The sequence below is a fragment of the Heloderma suspectum genome, chromosome 4 (genome assembly GCF_057233095.1).
Source record: "Heloderma suspectum isolate Gila_16-S chromosome 4, 16-S_ref, whole genome shotgun sequence".
Lineage (NCBI taxonomy): Eukaryota > Metazoa > Chordata > Lepidosauria > Squamata > Helodermatidae > Heloderma > Heloderma suspectum.
In genome coordinates this window covers 21997312-22014889 of record NC_139461.1, presented here as the reverse complement: position 1 = coordinate 22014889, position 17578 = coordinate 21997312, and the positions used below count along the sequence as shown (strand labels likewise).

At 46.1% G+C, this 17578-nt stretch overlaps 1 long non-coding RNA gene across 1 annotated transcript in view; it reads left to right on the top strand.

The window, feature by feature from the left end:
- Positions 1–17578, top strand: part of LOC146346608 (uncharacterized) — a 187181-nt gene that overhangs the window by 47481 nt on the left and 122122 nt on the right. Inside the window, exons 2-3 of the long non-coding RNA XR_014789980.1 lie at positions 13658–13816; positions 15639–15939. This is a non-coding gene — a long non-coding RNA (uncharacterized LOC146346608). The remainder of the gene's footprint in view (positions 1–13657; positions 13817–15638; positions 15940–17578) is intronic.

Sequence of the window (17578 nt, the reverse complement as noted above, 5' to 3'; positions counted from 1 at the left end):
CAGGATGAGGAAGGTTGCTCTAGGGCATCAGAAAATGTTACTATGGGAACTGGAAATATTTGGATGCAAATTAGCTTATGGAAATTAACCTACTTTGCATAGGAAAAAAATTCCAGTTCAGAGTTTTCCGGGATAACTACATCGTAATTGGGGACAAAACCCATTTCTGTCTGCTCTTCCCTTCCAGCTCAGGCATGGCAGAACTGTGCTGCGTTTTTCTGCCTCTATGAGGTGGTTGGAGCTCCAGCAATCTGGGTGTTGCAGAGATGGGCTTTCTCCCATGTTTGGGGCTGGGGAAGGGGTGGGGCTGATCCTCCCTCTCTGCAGCTCCAGTGTTAGGAGGAAGCTTTGGCCTTGTTTTGCTCACTGGAGCTTAAATGATTCTCTTCCATGAAGAATGGGGAGAGTGAGATGATTGGACCCTGGAAATTTGGTGTAGTCTCCCCTGCCTCCAACTGCTTTTTAAACTTGGGTGGTCTTTTGTTTGGGGATGGGAGGAAAAAAGTCTCCTATGTTTATGGGTCTCAGTATACTTCTTGAGCAATTTAGTCCAGGTGTTTCCAGTCTAGCACTAACTCACTTTGTGGACTTTTCCCTTTTGTGGTAAGCTCATCTCAGCTGATCTATTAATACATTACTCTCCACTTCTTGTAAATGCGCATCTTATGTGACATCATCTCTCTCCCAATGGGGTCTTCCCAGAAGCTGATTAGTGGGAGATTCAGGACTGACAAAAGGAAGAACTTCTTCACACATGGCATAGTTAAACTGGAATCTGCCGTGACAAGACATAGTGATGGCCACCAATTTGGATGGCTTTAAAAGCGGGTTGAACGAATTCATGGTGGATAAGGCTATCAATGGCTACTAGTTCTGATGGCTATGTGCTACCTCCAGTGTCAGAGGTAGAATGCCTATGTATACCACTTGCTGGGGAACATGGGTGGGGGAGGTGCTGTTGCACTCCTGACCCGCATGTGGGTTTCCTGTGGGCAGCTGGTTGGCCACCGTGTGAACAGAATGCTGGACTAGATGGACCCTTCGTCTGATCCAGCACTGCTCTTCTTATGCTCTTATGTTCCTATCATGTAATGCCTGCCATTTTTGCAATATTTGATTCTGAGGCTGAGTTCATACTTGCAGGCTCACAGTCTGAACTTTCTCCTACAGTCTATGTGACCCAGGGGGACCACAAGTGGAAGATGGACATCTTGTTAACTCTGGACATTTTGGTATGGTTGGAATACCCATTACCCTCTGAAAATGAGACTTGGAGCCTTAGGTAATGAGGCGATAGCCCTAATGAGGCCCATGTAATTCTCTCCGTTTTCTGGGTTGAGGCAAACTAGAATTGCCGTTTTGTCTTCACTGGCAAACAGTGGTTTGCATTTCTCTGGAAAACTGCGGACATGTGGTCTTCTGTCCTTGTTTGCATGCCAAGCTCAAACTGTAGTTTGCCCTTTTGGGGAACAAAACAGCAAATTATGTTTACCTTAACCGAGGAGAGGAAGGGAGGAAATGGCCTCACATGAGCAGAGGAAGGAGGAGGGTTGGGTGGTATGTCTGAACTACCCCCAGTCCTACATTGTCCTGATAAGATGTAGAAAGTAGATGTGACAGTATACGAAGGTTGATAGTGGTGCAGACTGTCTGCTGTATCTCCATTATCCTGTTTTGTTGGGTTCTCTGTTCCCTCCTCCTGTTTCTGTTCTGCAGTACCCAGCCCAGACGTTCTGCTCTATGTGTCATCTTCCTTGGTGTTCTTTCTCTTAGCTTTGTACCAGCTAATCGTCTTGACAGAGGCTCTGGATTCCTGGAGTCTGTCTTTGTCTTGACTTCTGACCTTTTAGATACGAATGTGCTTTGCAATTGGAGGTTGGAGGGCGGGCGAGATCCATCACATTTCTGGAGGAATATCAGAATATCCCAGACTTGGGAAGACACCTGTGGAGTGACCTAAAACAATATTTAAATTCTCTGTCTTGTATCCTTTCACTTGGGTGAAGCCTCAGACTGTGCCAATGTGTTTGCAGTGTCCTAAGTAATTGCACCAATTGTAACATCCTTGGGATTTTGCTGCACTGGTGAGAAGTTTGTTCCCGATGATGCAATGGTACAGGAGCCTTCACACCTGATCTTCTCCCCGCCTTTTGTCTTACACAACGGATCGGTGGTATTGGTCAATAATGAGCTAACATTTGCTACTGATTCAGCTGCCTTAGGGGAGCGAGTTGTCGTTCAGTGGTAAGAGTAGAAAGTCCCAAGTTCATTTCCTGGCATCTCCAGTTTTTTAAAAAACAAAACAACACAGTGCTGTCATTCTTTTACTCCAAAAACATCCATGGTTCATTCCAGAAGGGCTTTATTGCTTGGTTGTAAAGCACTTCCTTTGTAGGTATAAAGTTCTAGGTTGAAAGCAATGGCTAAAAACCAAACTAGGTTAATTGTGTAGCTGAAGCTGATCTTACTTTTATTCTAGAGTAAGTGTACGCAGCCCTGTCGGATTGGGACCGCTGTGCACCAGGAAGAGAGGATTAAACTTTCCACCTCCCCCCTCGGGTGTTTAAAAAAAGCCTCCACCCGATGCCACTGGAGTCTTTTGACTTTTTTTAACCCCCATTCCCCACAATGGTGGGGGGAGTTTTGGGAAGCAAATGGTGTGTATGTGTATGTGTGCGTGCGCACGCGCGCAGAAAATACCAGGATGTATTCCAAAGACAGCTCTATTTACACAAAGAATATGATCTCTAAAGAGGGTGAGCAGTAATGCAATGACTATTTATCACTGATACAGCCTCTTTTAATTTGCAAATTGCTTTTCAGTCTCTATGAGAATTGAGCAACCTAACCTCACAGGCCTGTTGTTCACATTTGCAACAGTCCTGTGAGGTAGGTCTTTCAGTTCCCATTTTGAGTTTCCCTGGAGGTTTGCAATTAAAGAACACACCATAAAAACAATTCAGATACAAAATGGAGAATAAAACTGCATAATCCAAAGCAACATAAAATATGACGACAAAGCAAAACTTGCAGCATGCCAGAATTAAACACACAGATTTTAAAACTAAGAGGCCCAGATGACCGGAGTTATTTAAGAGGCCTGGATGAACAGAAAGGTCTTCACCTGATGCTGATGAGATCACAGGGATGGTGCCAGGCAAACATCTCTAGGAAGGCTGTTCCAACATTGAGGTGCCACCCCTGAAAAGGCTCTTTTCTTGGTAGTTACTGCCTCATGTTATTTGGGCTCTTGTAGTAGGGGCCTCTGAAGAAGACATTAAGGTTGGGTAGGTACATACAGGAGAAAGCAGTGATGCAGAATGGTTACAAGCTAAATTTGTCCTTAAAAATGAACATTTGTGCATTTGGGGAAGGGGCTTGGAATATCCTGGTGGGGGGGCAACTGTGGCCCCAATTCATCTACCAATAAGAGCGTAGGAGGCCAGCATGCATCAGGTCACAGCATTGGTCCATCTAGCACAGTGTTGACTACACCACCCTTCCCCAACCTGGTGCCCTCCAGATGTGTTGGACTACAACTCCCAGCATGCCCCAGCCAGCCCCGGGAGCTGTAGTCCAACACATCTGGAGGGCACCAGGTTGGGGAAAGCTGGTCTTCACTGGCTGGCAGAAGCACTCCAGGGTTTCAGATGGAAATATTTCCCTGGAGATGCTGGGGATTGAATCCTGGACCTCTTGTCTGTCTAGGAGCCGTGCAGGGAAGCAGCCACACGAAAACCTTGACCAGGCTGCCCATGTAAGGTAGGGACAGGGTAAATGAATCCCATGGCAGAAGGGGGACTTGGAGCTAGCTTTTCCAGAGGTCCAGCAGAGCCCTGTTTATCCACTGATAATTGGTATCAGCAGCCAGGAACAAAGAGGAGCACTTAAGAAAGGGAAGCCAGCCTTTTCCTGGTGAACCCTGCACCTCCCGCATTGATGAATTGGTGGTTTCTCGTTTTTTGGCGATTCCCGTTGAACTAATCATTTAAGTATCTGCGGTGGGGAGGGGGAGAAAGATTATTATGGCCTCCTCCTTTGATGCTCTGATGCAGGGACTGAGCTGATCAGCAACACCTGTGGTTGGTGATAACATCCTTGAAAGGAGGAGGGGTGGCAGCAAATTGTGCGTGTCTGCAAACATCCTTATCTCTTGATGCCTTTCTCAGGCTGGGATCCCAGTTAACTTGTCTGGCAGCTTTTTGCTCTGGCTGTGCTCACAGCAGTAAACTCTGGCAGCTGGGCCTGCCACTGGAAATGTCACTTCTGCAGCTGATGGCGTTTTTTGCGTTTCATCGGTTACCGGATTTGGTCTTGGCTTTGCCCGTAGGGCTGGCCAGATGCAAATGAAGAGAGGACTCTAGTACTTTGCATAGTTGTGTCTAAGACTGAGTTTTGGCAGGTGGAGAAGAAAGCTGTAATCTGCTCAGATTCCCTCTTCTACACAGCTGTTAAAAGGTTACGTTGCTGGCACACCTCCAGTGGGAAGAGACTGATCTTTCTGAGTTCAAAAAAACTGGTGCTTCAGTGTGTTTAAACACACAATTAGGAACATAGGAAGCTGCTTTATACTGCCATTGGTCTATCTAGCTCAGTGTTACTGACACTGACTGGCAGCGGATCTCCAGGGTTTCAGGCAGGAGTTTTTCCAGCCCTGCTTGTAGATGCTGGGGCTTGAACCTGGAACCTTCTGTGTGCAAAGCATGTGCTCCGCCACTGAGCCACAGCCCCTCCTGCAAGGTGGCACTTAAGGGTGCTGAATTTTGTGGATGTTGGGAAGTCCCGACTTAGAATTCTTGCCTGAACATTCACTAGGGCATTTGAGGGTGGGTGGGATTTGTGTCCCTTCAGAAGTGGTTGGACTACAACTCCCATCATCTCTGGCTCATGGCCATGCTATGCTAGCTGGGATTGATGTAGTTGGTGTCCAACAGCATCTGGAGGTGTAGCCCTTTGTGCAGCCTCCGTAGTGCTGTGTTGTTTAGCACAGGGCAACACAATAGGGACAGTGTGTGTTACACTTTTCTTGCTGTCCTTCCCAGTCATGAAGAGGCATCTGCAACCGCTCCACAGTCATGTTGTGGAAGGTAACTGGTGGTGGTGACACCAACACGGATGGGGGACAAAGAACAGGGTGGGACAACAGGGCAGGGAGTGGGTGACGTCCCCCTGTATGGTTGTCTCCAAAGCTGTGTTTTGTAGAATGCTCTGTCATGAATTTATTCATCCGAGCGTGCTCGTGCGCTGCTTTTATGATCTCTGGCTTCCATTCAGCCGGGACCACAAACCCTTTGAGTGGCATAATCTCTAGCCCAAGCAGGTTTTCCTTCAGCCAAACCTCTGCTCCAAACTTAAAAGCGCATCACATCTCGGAAACATGTCCTTTTGAAGTAGTGTTTCATTATTCAAATGAGAGTCGCAAAGCTCAGGGCAAGCCTTGACTCGGGGAAGCGTTTACACTATATGTGTGCCCATTTTTTTTTAAAGGTGAAGTTCAGGAAGAAGAAAAATGGCTTTGGGTTATGGAACAAAAGTCCCAGATCTAGATGACTACAAGTGAAAATGTCTCACGATATGGTGTGATTATCACCAATGGTTTCTACTGTGGGCACTTGTAAATGTTGGGGTCTCTTACATATACATACGAGTTAGATAACACTTCTAGCATTTTAAAGATGACTAGATTTATTGGGGCATAATAAGTCCTTTTCAATTGGAGCATTCTTTGTCTTGTGCATAGATCTCTAGTTGGCAGAGATGCACACGCATGGCTTTACTGTGGTTGTCCATAGCACATTTGCCAACAAGTGACATGAAACCAATGAGTTGGGCTCTCATCCATGAAAGCTTATGTGAACAATACATCAGGTAGCCGTGAGGGTTTTGGGGGTTTGTGTTTGGTTGCAGCTGACTAATGCTGCTACCCTTCTGGAATAACACTTCCGGTATTCTTCCGGTAGTGGCTCCTATTTGACAGACAAAACTGACTGGAACAGATCTGTGTGTTCTTTCAGCCTCCCTCTCCCCCATTTCCAATCCGGTGCACAAATAATTGTCCCAGTTAGCATCCTATGTGCAGTGGAGGCTGGTGTCTCTGATGTCAGTGGGGTGGTGAATCTGTTCTGGGTTTCAGTCAGAACCAGTCAGAGCTCTAAAGGAGCTGTCCAAGGTGCGAAGAGCAGAAACCCAGACCGGATTCACCACCCCACTGACATTGGAGCCACCAGCCTCCACTGCACATACATTGACAGCCTTCCGCAATATGGTGCCCTCCAGATGTGTTGGATTACAACTCCCAGTGGCCATGCTGGCTGGGAATTAGGGGATTTGCAGCCCCACACATCTGGAGGGCAGCAGGTTGGGGAAGAATGCCGTGTAGTAATGGTGAGCTCATTCTCTGGGTGCCTCTCTTTACGTAGCCAGAATGGCACCATCAACATGCAAGCGGCACAGCAGGCTTAGAGGTACACCAAGGTTTGCAGAAGTACATAAAAAAAATACTCAGGAAAAAAAGAAAACCCTACAGGTGGGGGAACCCAAAACTTCTCAGTGAGGACAGTCCTTAGGGAGAGAGTTCCACAAATTGGGAAGGCTTCATCCTGTCTTCCCTCCAACCTAAACTCTTTTGGTAGTAGGAGATGCAGAAGGGCATCTGAAGCTGATTTGTAACTGTGGGAAGGTTCAGACAAGAGGTGGAGGTCTTTCCGATATCCTGCCCCCAAACCATTTAGGGTAGGCTTCCCCAAGCTGGTGCCCTCCAGAACATTTAGACATCACATCCCATCAGCCCCAGCCAGCATAGCCAATGGTCAGGAATGTTGGGAGTTGTATTCCAAAACTTTTGGAGGGCACCAGGTTGGGGACAGCTGGTTTTGTTGTTCGGTTGTCCAGTCGTGTCCGACTCTTCGTGACCCCATGGACCATAGCACGCCAGGCCTTCCTGTCCTCCGCTCTCTCCCGGAGTGTGCTCAAGTTCATATTCATTGCATCGGTGATGCTATCTAGCCATCTCATCCTCTGCCGTCCCCTTCTCCTTTTGCCTTCAGTCTTTCCCAGCATCAGGGTCTTTTCCAAAGAGTTTTCTCTTTGCATTAGGTGGCCAAAATATTTGAGCTTCAGCTTCAGTATCTGTCCTTCCAATGAGCACTCAGGGTTGATTTCCTTTAGGATGGACTGATTTGACCTCCTTGCAGTCCAGGGGACTTGTAAGAGTCTTCTCCAGCACCACAGTTGGAAAGCATCAATTCTTCTGCGCTCAGCCTTCCTTATAGTCCAGCTACAGCTGGTTTAGGACTTCCTAGATATGGATCAGCACCGAGGGACCATGCCTTGAAAACAATTGGCAGCCAGTGCACTTGATACAAGACTGGTCTAACATGTTCAGCAAAGCGCAGGCCAGGAAGCAACCTGGCTGTCACATTTTGCATTTGCTGTAATTTCTGAACAGTCTTCAAGGGCAGCCCCACATAGAGCGTGTTGCAGTAGTCTAAATGAGAGCTGATTAAAGCATGGATAATAATACTCAGCATTTACATCCTGTATTATAAAACATTCAAAGTGCTTCACATACATTTTCTAGCCTGTATAGATCAGTATATTGTTGTTGTTGTTGATCTTGTTGTTATTCTCATGTGGTAAATGGAGTGGGGTGCGGTTGACACTGAGAGATGGTGGCTTGATGAGAGAGACTTTGTGGTTTACCGCTTAGTCCTGTAACTACTGTAGCTCTAATGCCACCCAGTTAGAATCTTTGGCTTAACTGCGGGAGAATACAGTAGCACATTTAAAGGCTAATTGCAACATGAGCTTTCCTAGGCAAGTGAAAAAGAATTGCAGTTATGTTACCTGATTTGCATCTGTGCTGCCCTTGTAGTTAAAGGCCCTGATAGCCTTCATCTGGCATTAACAAGCCTTGATTTGCATTACTTAAAACCAAAGAATGTTTATAAATAGTTTGCAGATAGGCTTGTTCGAGTGGGGGAGGGCTGGTCATGGGGATTTGGGGAGGGGAGACGACCCTTTAGCTGACTCTAGTTCTGTAATTCCTTGGAAAACCTTTGAAGGCAGGAGACATTTCTGTTTAGTTAATTAAGGTCAACCACTTGGGGTGGGGTGGGGGCTGATTGGTTGAGTGGGTCAATCCAGTGTTAACCTTGAGTAGTCAAATTACTTTTAAATTCAGTTGGCTCTGTCTGGATCAGGCTTGTAAATTGACTTTGCTGTCATGCAGTGTCTCCTTTCCCCTCTTTAATGGAATTACGCCCTTTAAATAAGTAAAGAAGTCCATGGGCCAAGGGCCGGTGGTGGTGAGAATGTTTGTCTTGCTGGAAGACCCCCCCTGTTGGATGCAGCATTTATGCAGGGTGTGATACCAAGAGGCTTAAAGGATGCTCAGATTCTCTAATCTCTTGGAGGTTTTGTGATTGAAAAGGCCTCTGAGGAGAAGCCTGCCTCTTCCTTGAGTCCATCAAAGCAAGATAGTGATGGGTGGTTTTAAAGAGAGTGGATGAGTCATCTGACAATTAGCATCCACTTTGGCTTTGTTGGCAAGAGCCAAGAGGCGATGTGAGAAATAGTTCATGCCTTTCTTGTCTTTTTAAGACCCAGGAAGGTTAGATTTTGGAACTTGATTTTTCAGGTTTTGAAAAACGTTTTGAAGTGTGAAGCCATCTTGACCCACCATTTACGTGGAAGCAATAAGCCCCCTGGATCTCAGTGGATCTTAAACTCCAACATCATTTATATTTGCTGCCCGAGGCAGCATTACATTCCCATTTCTGCTGCTGTGGTAACATCTGAGTTTAATTGATGTTAAATTAAAGTTTGTTGTGCCAGCATCTGATTGTAGCATATTGATTTGGCTGATCTTCCCCACTGGTTCCCAAACTGCGTACTGGGGTGCATTGGTGTGCTATAAGGGCAACTGAAGTGTGCCTTGAAATAAATATTTAGTCACTGAAGCATGTTTGCATGCATTTTTTAAATACACATTTTTCTTAATGCACTTTTCAGATGTGTGCATTTTATCGGATGCGTATCCATGGAATGCATTGCAGGTCCGGAAATATACGAATTCCCAAACTTCATCCGTTTCCGGGTGAAACGTATTGGAGAAATCCGCCCTCAAAAATCCAATGGATTTCTCACACAACCCTATTAGGATTAATACCAGGGTGGGCAACTTGTGGTCCTTCAGAATGTTGTTGGACTACAACTCCCATGATCCCTCACCATTGGCCATGCTGGTTAGGGCTGGGAGTTGCAGTCCAACAACATGCGTAGACAGTACTGAGCTAGTTGGACCAAGGATCTGATGCAGTATATGTAACATTAACTGGACTATGCTGCTGTTGCAAGGAGAAGATAAGGAGAACCATGCTGGGTCAGACCAAAGTTCCATCTAGTCCAGCATTCTGTGCAGACGGTTGCCAAGCTGCCTGTGGGAAGTCCACAAATAGGACATGAGGGAAATGACTCCTTCCCAGTTGTGTTCTCCAGCAACTGGTATACAGAGGCATACTACCTCTGATACTTAGGTAATATATCGCTATCACAAATAGTAGCCATTTGTAACTTTATTCTCCATGAATTTGTCTAATCCCCCTTTAAATCAGTTTAAGTTGGCGGTAGCTAATCTCATAGTTTGACTGTGTGAAGAAGTACTTCCTTTTATGTCTCCCGAATCTCCTGCCATTCAACTTCTTTAGATGACTCTGGGTTCTAGTATTATGAGAGAAGGAGAAGAAATTATCTCTGTCCACTTCCTCCACACCATGTGTAATTGTATACATCTCTATCATGTCCCCTCTTACTCGCCTTTTTTCTCAGCTAAAGAGCCCCAAAGGTTGTTATCTTCACTCATAGGGGAGTTGATCCAGCCCCTTGATCATTTTGGTTGCCCTGTCCTGCACATTCTCCATCTCTACAGTAGCCTGGTGCAGTGACCAGAACTCTATACAGAATTCGAAGCGTGGTCTCACCATGAATTTGTATAAACGCATTGTGATATTGGACATTTCAGTTTTGGTTCCTTTCCAGCAGTTGTACATTGGGTTGACATTTTCATCGAGCTATCCACCAAGACCCCCAGATCCCTTTCTTGGTCAGTCACCGCCATCTCAGACCCCTGATGTACTTTACACTTGCTTACACTGAACCACATTGGTGAGTTTAATGCTTATTTTCCCTGTTCGAAGAGAACTTTCTGGAATTCTTTGCAGTCCGTTTTTTATTTTTAAATAATTTGGTGTCAGTGGCAAACTTGGCCACCTCACTCCTCACCTCTAACTCCAGAACATTTATGAGCAGTGAAAAGCAGTGCTGCCAATACAGATCCTTGGGAGAATCATGTTGTTTGCATCTCTCCAGGAGATTGAACTTCTTGTTGTTCTGGCAGATATTTTCTGTCTATCTAGGTCAATCTAATCTAATTAATGAGTCTTCAGTGTCTTGTCACATGTGTTTCCAGTTTTAATCCACCTCCCATGCCCCAAGTAAGTATCCAAAGTTTGAGCTATCCATTTTTGCCCTAGTTTGCCTTGTTACATTATTTCTTAACCCCCCCTTATTTTTCTGCCCTGTTAAAATTGGAAAGTGGTAAGATAATGATCCTAGGGTTTCCTGCTTGGAAAGGAGGCGAGAGGTGGGGGACTTACTCCCGTTCCATCATGAACAGTGCCTGCGTATCGAGTTTACTGAACGGTTCACAGTTGTCGCAGAAAGCATTTGCTGACTCAAGCTTGAATTAAAATAAACAGGATGGTTGGCTTGCTATGGGGAAGCACTTTCTGCTTAGTTCACCCTCTTGCAGTGTTGGAACCAATTTGAACGATCTGTCTGTTCCTTCTTGGAACAGAGGGCTGCTATCCATGGAAGGGGCATAGGAAGGCACCAAGTATATCTGAGATGGCAGCTTCATTCTTGGCACTGGGGGAGGTTTTAATGGAGCTGGAAAAATCCTATCCACCTGGCTGGCTATCAGGATTCCTCAAATTTTGCTGCAAGCACCATGTATGTATGTATGTATGTATGTATTTGCTTTAAATCTTGCCCTTCCTTGCAAATTGCCCAGGGCAGTTTAAAACCTATATAAAGTCACAGTACACCACATAAGCAGCGTTAAAATTGAGACCCCCGTGGGCTGGATTCCCCCCCCCCAGGCATGAAGTTCTGCACCCCTATTGTGGTCCCACACATCTGGATCTGCTCTTTGCATAATAGAAGCAGCATTTGTGTTTGGGTTTTCACATGGCCTCGGTGGCCATTCTAGTTAGTGCCATGAAGCCGGCGTGCTACTCTTTAACTCGGTGTTCTGTTCTCATGCCAGTGCACGTGCTGCAGAGGTAATTATTTCTTGGGGTGGAAAAAAAAGTACGGCAATGGATTCTGTTTTGGTGGTGAGGAAACAGGGATAGCGGTGGCACCGTTCAAGAAATTTGTGAGCGGATGGCTATTGCAGACACACAAGTGGAGAGACGTTCAGTGTGGTCCTGTCCCTCGTGTGCTGATTTACTATTTTTTTATTTATTTACAACATTTATCTACCACTTCACATCTAAACAGATTCCTACATGTCGGGAGAATTCCTACATGAAGGGCGGGGGGAGCTTTCAAACCCACCCCACCCCACCCCAGAGACTTGAAGTTGCACAGACCACATTCATACCGCCACAGTCTCTGCTCTTACCTTTGACGTATGTGCACAGGTGGAGATAAAATGGGACTTCTTCATCCGCTTCTGGGCTTGTAAATACTCACTTTCTTGGTTGCCTGTGGCTAGAGGCAATTGCCTCTAAATGACTTGCCAGGGAAGCAAAAATACAGTGGTGGGGGCCTCCCCTCCCTCGGTTTAGGCTATGGCTGAGACACCTCCCATCTCCCAACCTTCCTGTCCGCACATGAAGTGGTGTGAGTGCAGTTTGGTCCCTGTGTGATCCTATTGCTCTGGGACACGTGTCTGAATACTGTAACCCTCTAGATAGGGGGCACACTGTGGGACTTTTCCATCTGATCAGCACCCCATTCAGTGGGGGAATGCCATTCAAGTCTGTCCTACCCATGATGTTCTGCAGGGGGCTTGACTTTTAATGCACCAACTCTCAGAGGCTGGTAACTTTGTGCTAACCTGTCTTGCTAAGTTTGTGAGTTACTCCTCATCCAAACTCTTGTCAAGTGCTAGCAAGGTTTTTAATGTGTTAATTCCGTGGGGCTGTTTTGTGGCATTGTTCTCTCTCCCCCCCCCCGTCCCATTTTTTGGCATATTATTCCAACCTGAGGAGTAGTATTCCTTTCCAGTGATTCAAAGCAGTGATGTGGGGTTCATTACTAAAAATGAATGTATGCCAATTGCAAATATAGTATTAGGCTGTGGGGGCTGGTGGCTCCACCATCAGTGGGGCGGTAAATCCGCTCCGGGTTTCAGCCACCCGCCTCCGTTGGTATTAGGCAAGCTTCTGTACCCCTTCTGAACCCAGAGGTATGACAGCCTCCCTGGATGTGTGACTGGCTCTCCTATGCTAGAGGTATTTAAGCCATAGTTGCATCCTGTGTTGCAGATCCTGCACGGAGCAGGTGGTTGGACTTGGTGACCTCCAAGCTCCATTCCAACTCTTGTGATTTGAGGACATGGTGGCTGTGTTACGTATGAAGCGCACAGCCCATTAATTCTGCGACATGTGCAGAGCATGGTGACGTGACATCACAGTGTAGGTGTTAAATGTGCAAACTGTGTGTCTCTTGCAAAAGAGTGGGAGTTTTCTTTCACAGCGGCAGGTGCATTCTGATTAATTGCACAGAATGATATATCTACTTTGAGTACAAATATGAAAGCTGCTTTCATGACTGATCGGTACATGAAATAAATTGTACCTTTCGGTACATGAAATAAATTATTTCCCCTTTCCCACCCCTCCCTTGGCTGCTTGTACAATCACAGCAGCCTCAACCACTCTCCTTTTCTTGGATAGCTTCCAAAGATAAACATTGTTTACCATGGAATACTTTCTTCTTTGCCACACCCATCCTACGCTTCCTCCCATGGTCGGAAATGACTTCTACACTGGTTTCAACCAACAGCAGGCATTGAAGCATGTATCAGAACCTCCCTGCCTAGGAAGGTGGTGGGCTCACTGGGAGGTATTCAAGCTGAGGCTGGGCAGCCATTTGTCAGGGATGCTTTAAACTGGACTCCTGCACTGACTCAATGGCCCAAACTCTGTGATTCTATGAGCTTTGCTAATATTCACTGGCTTAATAATAATTACCGTGATCAGAGGCTAGGAATGGAAGAAAAGCCTTGCTGGATCAGATAAAGAACCATCCAGCCCATGATTCTGTTTCCCACAATGTCCAGCCAAGTGACACTGGATGGTGCACAAAGAAGGCAAAATTCCACCCCTCCTTCCCAGGTTTCTTCCCATCCGCCTCTGCAGATGGAGCTTTTGTTTAAGCCATGATGGCTCCTCTCCGTGGGTTGTCTGTTCCAAGGGTAGGCAACCTGGTACCTTCCAGATGTTTTGGACTGCAGGGATTCTTATGGGAATTTATTGTTGGTCATTCTGGCAGGGGCTGGTGGGAGTTGTAGTCCAAAACATATGGAGGGCATCAAGTTGCCTCCTCCTGGTTTTAATTTTTTTTTGTTTCTGTTTTTTCTATCTAGGCTGGTGGCCAGCTCCACATCTTGTGGTGGTGAGTTCCATAAGTTAATTCCAGAAGTGCTTCCTTTTGTTGTGAAGAAGTCCATCCTTTTGCCTGTTCTGCTTTGCTTGCTTTGGGCATTCAGGAAGCACCATATACATTCTGACAACACCTCTCTCCAGTAAGCTGCTTAGACTTGCCCTGTTTTACAGATAAGGTGGTGGTGGGACTGGGGTTGAGAGTGAGTTTGACTTAAGGCAGAAACAATTTGGATAGTTGGTTCATTCTCGCACTCTGACACTGTCTGGGTCATGCTTTGCACGTTCGCACAGCTGTCTTGTTGCCATCAGTATCTCTAAGCCAGCCGATGTCTCTGCTGTGCAGTTCACTGTTTGCACACCTGTGTGGGTTGGCCCATTGCTCCTTCTAATACAGAATGCAGGCTGTGAATTGCTCCCTCTAATACTGAATGCAGGCTGCGAGTGCCAACCAAAATGGCCCTGAGATGGGGCCATTGAGAAATGAGAGGTATTGGCATGCTCGGGCAAACCCTGAGGTTTGCAAAGATACAGTACTTATATATACACACAGTCTAAGGCAGCACACACACTTACACCCCCGGCCTATTTAGCAAATTCAGCAGCCACGGAAATCTTGAACATCACTTGAAAAAGAAAAACAAAGCTGAGAGGAGAGGTGGTGGAATGGAATGAAGTGCGGTGCAGGAGGGTCTCTGGAACTCTGAACAGGAGCCACTCCTTTGGGGAGATGAGGTTGCACTGCAACACCGCAATAGGAACAACTTGTATTTTTTACTACACCCCGGACAACTTCCCCTGCTTTGAAAGCAGTGATGAAGCCTGTATATCGGTGGTTTTCAAACCGTGTTGGGTAATTCAGTCTCACGATGGGTAATGAGTGACACACTTGCAGGCTGCACTCATGCTGCACTAGGCTGTCTGACTTCGGCCTGTCAGTTCACTTTCTGACTTGACTGTCACTCCACATAAACTGTGGAATCCAGAATCCTTTGCAGCATGCAGGGGTTCCTTGGCAGACTATGCAGAAAGAGTGACTGGAAGGGAGAGTAGTAGAAAACTACTGCGACATAGGAAAAATAAATGTCCTGTTTGCATAGAAAGGATTTTGGCTCCCTAGTTAGGTTCTAGTAGGGTTTGTTTGGGGATGTATCAGAGGGGCGTGTTCTGCCTGCACATGAATCTGAAGCTTCTCTGCAAGTGTTTTGCCATACCTTCCCATTGGGCTCAAATTAAACGCGAGGCTGGGTGTGTGCAAAAATGTACCGCAGTGGTTTTCCATGGCCCTGTGCCTCTGCGCATATGCTGCATTGGCCTGGGCAGTATTGGCCTGGCCACGGTGTTGTCTGCCTGGACTATGGATCCCCAGAGAGCTAATGCTCCAAGTGCAGACAAAAGTTAACCTGGTGTAAAACAAGATGCTGGGCGCATGAAGCATCACGTGGCTCTATTTCTGTGCATGAATGGTACCACTTTTAAATTGGGCCTCCTTTTGTTGGTGTGTGAAAATATCTGTATGCCCCTTTGGATATGTGAAGGAAGGTGAGCCATAAGTAGCTCCTCCCAAGCATTGGATCCTCCCTCCCTCCCTCCCTCCCTCCCTCCCTCCCTCCCTCCCTCCCTCCCTCCCACCTTTGATGGCTCCCCTCCCCATGTAGTGACTTTAAAAGGACCTGACACAGGTGCCCCCTTCAACCTTTGTTCTTGAGTTAACCTTGTCTTCCAGCATTTGAAGTTCCTGGAAGTCTCCTGCTACAGAGCAATTGTTTGGTGACTCCCTACTGAGAGATCACCCCCCCCCCCACTTTCTCCCTACCCTTCATTTGCTGTGAGGAAAAAGGGAAAGTTAATTTTGTCTTGCAAGTGAAGCCATTTCCAGCTCTCTTGCTCTCCCTCCCTGCTTTTCCCCATTCCCTTGCAAATCTGCCCCATGTAACAATCTCTTCTTATGTTTCTTTCTTCAAGGTCTCCGGCTGGATTTCTTGACCAATCCAATGGTTGAAGCATCACCAGTGTCTTGTTCCCTCCGTGTTCAAGGATATCCAAGGCCGTGGGATTTAGCAAGCCGCCCAAAGATTCCGGAGAATGTCAGCTGCAGACTAAATGCCTTTGCCTGGGAGGAGTATTTTTTTTGTACTGCTGAAGATGGATTATTCTTCCCCCATCACTGGAATATGTTTTTGTGGTCAGATTCTTGGAAACAAAAGTCATTTTAACCCGACACCCCCCCTCACTCTTTTCCATATGGTTCAAGTGTATTACCCAGGTATGTACGTGCAATTACCTGATGTACAGATTAATGTTCTGCTTCATGAGGTTTGTGGGAGGTCGCTTCTCTCCCATGTGGTAAGCTTTCTCTCTCCGGATACATAACTCTCCTGATTTTTTAATCATGGTCAAGGGTGTGGAACACTGGAAAACATGTCCCCCCCCCCCTTTTCCACGTACATTGCTTCTGCTAGAATGGTGTTTCAAGGATGGTGTGGAGGGCTGCGTTGCCACAGGCATAATTGGTGAGAGGAAGACCTCCTCACGCAGAGGTCCTAGGAAGTGGAAAGGGTGAGACTAGGATGCTAAAGAACTGATGAAGGGCATGTCGTTTTCAAGGTCTGGAGGCCATGTGGTAGGCAATACTGTACTTTGGAGGCCTGTTCTCCAGTGATCATAAGTTGGTTGGACTCAGTAGACAATCACTGTTTCTAGTAGACAGTGATGCTCAAATTTCTCTGTTCCTCAGAGGCAGAGTGCCTTTTGTACCCACTGTTCAGGAAAGGGGTTTACAGGGGAGGAGTTTCAAGTGGACGGGAAGCATCCCATCCCCCTCCATCAATGACACTGATGCTCCATCCCTACTGATGCAAGATACAACCTGGCACCATTTTGGAAGGTACGTTCTGCCTCCCTGTGTTGCCAGCAGCTTTTCTTTTTTAGTGTTGTTTCTGTGGCAGAATATACTGGACATTTCCCCTGTTGGTTGCCTAGGATTAAATTAATTGTCACCATGGGTGACAGTATGTATTCAACCCTGACCATAAGAGGGACTAAATTATGGAACTGGATAATTGTGTCACATATTAATTAAGAGGCATGAACACTTGAATCCTGAGTCACTCCACCATTCTGTTGGTGCTGATGCTTGTGCCATTTGAAGGCACATACATGTTATATATCTTATTATTTTATTTATTTATTAATTATTAAATTTATTAATCGCCCATCTGGCTGGTCACCCAGCCACTCTGGGCGATGTACAACATACAATAAAACAGTTTAAAACAATAAAATTCTACAATAAAAACCTTTTCTAAAATACCCTAACCCACCCCAAATCCTTCCTTATGTACTGCCTGCACAAATTCCCTTCCTAATGTTACAAATCATGCTGTTCATGTTGCTTGACTTCCCTATTTCCTTGTGATACTGTGTTTCTGCTTGCAGCAACTATTTGCTTTCTGGGTTTTTTTTTTGGTGGATGTGCAAAGTGGCAGAATTTAAGTTTTACTGTCTTCGAGTTTGCGTTAGATATTTTCTTGGTTCTGTTCTATGTGAGGTCTCGGCTCCCTGGTTGAATACACCTTGTTGTGAAAGGAAAAGAGGCTGAATTGCTTTCTGAGCTCGCTTCATGTTCACTGTTTCCAAAGATGCATGATTGATTTTAGGATGATGGTAATGGTAAGGGAAGCTGGGTGCATGCAAGGGTCAATATCTCACACGGTTGCATGGATGGGTGAGGAGGGGGGAATGTTAGCAGAAATGTTGCTGTGGTGATGAGTAACAGCGATAGTTGCTTGGAGTGAAAGTGGAATTCTCTTAGTACCCAGCACAGACGAACACGAAGATTTTGAAGCTCGCAAATTCTTGTGCTGCAGTCCTGTGCACACTCACTAGGGAGTGAATCTACTGAA